Below are 4,066 nucleotides of genomic sequence, written 5' to 3' on the forward strand. Positions count from 1 at the left end.
TACTGCCTTGGAACCGTGAAGAAAGCAGCTTTGGTAAGCTTTTTAAAAACAACTTTATACACGTTTGTTTGACTTTATTATTTTATCTTATTTTTGTATTTGGCGTTATACAATACCAAACAGTGTGAAGGAGAAAATCAAAGCTACCGTAAGAGGAAAGGGCTGCGGGCGTTCCGGTGAGCATGCTCACCCACACCCGACAGCGTGCACACACACCCGACAGCGTGCACCCACACCTACGATCCGTGCTTACAGTGTCACACAAGCGGAATCTCCTTGTAGCAGCTGTCACGTGACCCGCTCTCATCCATCAGCGTGACCTGTGGAACTTTCCATGTCGATACAAACACCCCCACCCTATCTAACCTAATTGCTGGGCGGTTCTCCACTGAGAGGTGGATTATAATCTAACCGGCATGTTCCCTGTTAATGGACACTATGATTATTTCCAATTTTTTTTTTTCGTTTTTACAAAAAAATTCTCTGACGAATATCCATGTGTAGAGTTTCTTTGCCCATTTGTCTGATTATTTCTTTAGATCTGGAATTGGTGAGCACGTTTAAAACTGGGGTGCCTTTTGGCCAAATCGGCCTTTAGAAAGACTATCAATGGATACTTTGAACCAAGAGTAATAGTACAGATAAATAATAGCCACACTGTATTTTCCTCGCCTGGCACTGCTCTAAGCACTTTATACCAATCACTCATTTAAGCCTCCCACAAGCCGCCAGGTGCGTATGATCACGACCCATTTCGCAGATGAGGCAAGTGAGGCGCGGGAAGTTCATGTCAGTGGTCAAGGGTCAGTAAGGGGCAGAGCATTCATTTTTGAAGGTGCCCATTTCCCCACACTCCTGCCAACACCAGAAGGAACATTTCCAATCTAATGGGAGGAGGGGGGGGGAATCTCACTGTTGCTTTTATTTTCATTTTTGTGGCTGGTAAGGTTGACTTTTTTCATGTGTCCATCAGTCGTTCTTTTAGGAATCCTATTATGAATTACTTCTTCAAGTCTTTTTCTCACTTTTCAGCCAGGCCGTTCATCTTTGTATTGAGTTGTGTGACACCTCACCTACTACAAAAACCAGCCCTTTGCACCCTGGCCAGCATTGCTCAGTAGTTAGAGCATCAATCCTCACACCAGACGGTCGTGGGGTCGATTCCGGTCAAGGCCACGTACCTGGGTTGCAGGTTCGATCCCGGCCCTGGTCAGGGTGCGTGTGGGAGGCAACCAATCAATGTATGTGTCTCTCTCACCTCAATGTTTCACTCTTTCTCCCTCCTCTCTCTCTCTTTTTCCCTCTCCCTCTCTCTTCTGCTCTTTCTAAAACGCAATGGAAAAAATATCCTAGGGTGAGGATTAACAAAAAAAATAAAAAATAAATCAACCCTTTATCTTATCTGCCTTATGCCCCACCCTTCACAGCTCGGCCTTTGGAGAGAGGATGCACCCTCCTCCCCGTTTCCCCGGGGCCCGGCACAGAGCCGCCTTCCCGTGGTGGGACTTTTCCTCGTCCAGATGGGGCTCTGGGAGCTCCGAGCAGTGGATAGGGCACCACTCACTTATCCTGGGCTGCCCCTCGGCCTGAAATCCCAGCTCCCTCTGTCTGCAATGGGCAGCGGGTTTAGAATGAGCATCATCTCGTTTGCTCTCCAGGCGGCCTGGTGAGGCCGATGGGGTGTCGTGGCCTCTTATTGCAAAGGAGGAAACTGAGGTTCCAAGCCGCTTCCTAAGGCGCCCGAGGTTTCAGAGCAGAACGGACATTGAGCCCCGTGGTCCAAGGCTCACTGCTCCAGCTCCGGCTGCCAGGCCCGATGGGAAGGACAGGACAGGATTTCCTGCCTGTAGAGCAAGGGTCCTCGCGGGCCTGGCTCCCGACACGCCCCAGCCCCTCACACAGCAGGCCTGCACCCACCCCTCACCTGCCAGGCTGCCTCCTGGAGCCTCCCAGCTGGGCTGAGCAGGGGAGGGGAGGGAGGGGGAGGGAGGGAGGGCGGGCGGTGGCACAAGGGCCCCTTTGTGCCCGTTGCTAGGGCCTGGCTGTATTTACTCAGCCTCGGTAAACAGGAGGTGCCTGGAGGCCCGCTCTGTTATGACAACTTAAAGAGCATTTTCTTTCCTTCCTGAGGTCCTTCAAGCCCGGGGCTGCTGGAGGTGACTCCCCACCTCCCAGGGGCTTCCCCGGAGCGGAGCGGAGCTGCCAGTGTCCTCATCAGAGAGGTCACTCAGCTCAGCCCCTCCAGGCTCCGGGCTGGGATGGAGACACTGAGGCCTGGGAGGGGAGGTGGCCCAAGCCCAAGGTCACAGAGGAGGGGCAGCTGAAACAGGCCCGGCAGCCGAGGTTCTGTCTTCTGCACAGAACGGAGGGGGGAGGTGGCCACCTGTCCCTCACACACGGAGCGTCAGCCCTGGGCTCAGCCCCGGCTCCCCACCACCTCCCCGCGTCGGCAGGAGAACGTCCAGGCCTATAGGAAAGTTTTATAAGTTTATTTGAATCCAATTTTTGAGGACATGCCCAGAAGCAAGATCACCACAGACTGAGAAAATGCTCTGGAGAAAGGCGGTTTTGCAGCTTATTTTATACATTAAAATCAAAGAGAGAAAAAAAAAATCAAAGGAGAGGGCCTCAGGAAGATACAGGAAATCCACTGGTGGTGTATTAAGGACGGAGAAAGCAAAGCGAGGAACTCTCCAGGGCGGGATAAAGAGCAACATGGAAAAACACATGCTTCTTTTGCATTGCTGGCTACAGGAGAGTTAACAATTAACCTTTACAGCCCAGGGAGATGGCATGCGGGCAGCAAGATAACCATGAGGGGTTCTGTGGTCTCTCCTCTGCTGCGGGCGGCTGTGCCGGAGGGGTCTGGAAAAGAAAATTACTCTGACCTTTCAAAGTAGATGCACAAAGACAATGGACAGGCTCACGTCAGGTAAAGCGTGGCCTTTGCTAAGGAAGCTATAGGCCTAGGACGTGACCGCCCGCCATGCCTGCCCAGTTAGGAATTTGAGATCAGATCATCCTGTGTGCTTACTTTTGGTCACCAAGCTTGTCAGTCCTGGCACGTGGTCCCCTGAGCTTGTCAGGTTGACTTTTCCATTCAGACCGCCATCCCTGGGGTGCGTGGGGGAGGCTGCCCGGCCTACTGCCCGAAGCCCATGGGCCAGGCCCCTGGAGGTGGGGGACAACCCAAAGGGTGGTCACTTTTAAGACTCTAATGTCTTATGAAACCAAGACACGCCAAGGCAGGGTTAGGAGAATCGTGGCGTTAGTTTTAATGCTTGCAACTAACAAATTACCGCTTTTAACCCGCCTCCCAGGACGCTATCACCGTGGTAGCTGCAAACTCGTTATAGGATTTACCGGGGGATTTATATAGGATTGAAATGAACTTCCCTCAGCCCTGCAGACAGCTCAGCTCTGCCTCAGGCTGTCACCTCCTTCGGAGAGAATGCCGAAGGGTTACCATTGAGGCCCTCCGTGCACCAGAGGCCTCCCGCGAGAGGCCCAGCCCAAGGTGGCCGGTGGCCAGGGCTCCTGTGTGACCTTCAGCCAGCGCCACCCTCCCTGGCTCCTTCCTCTGCGGGAGGGACAGACTGTGCTCTGGGCTCGGCCTCTCCTGCCTGAGGTCCCCGCTCAGCCTCACCTCCCCAGGGGACCCAGGAGGGTTGGGAAGGGGGAGCTTTTGGAGTTAGAAGCTGATTTCTGGGGACACCCATGGCCCTTGAGCAGGTGCCTGATAGGCTTCCGCCGGGCGGGAGTTCCTCCTGGCCCCAGCCCTGCCTGCCCACACCCGCCCTGCCCACACCCGCGCTCCACAAACAAAGGCCCTGCGTACCTTGGCTGGCAGGACTCACAGGGAATCCTTTGAGGAACAGAGTGGATTTCCTCAAAGGTGGAGGCGGGCTCTCCTGGAGAGGTCTCCTGACCCAGGGTCACCCCACCCTGGCACACAGCCCACCGCTCAGGGCTAGGCCCGGGATGGCTGCGAGCCCGGCCCCACGTGATTTAAAGGAGCCCGCCGAGCTCCCAGCCTGGCAGGGAAGGTCATGGGGGGCACGGGAAG

Source organism: Eptesicus fuscus, chromosome 5 (assembly GCF_027574615.1).
Source record: "Eptesicus fuscus isolate TK198812 chromosome 5, DD_ASM_mEF_20220401, whole genome shotgun sequence".
NCBI lineage: Eukaryota > Metazoa > Chordata > Mammalia > Chiroptera > Vespertilionidae > Eptesicus > Eptesicus fuscus.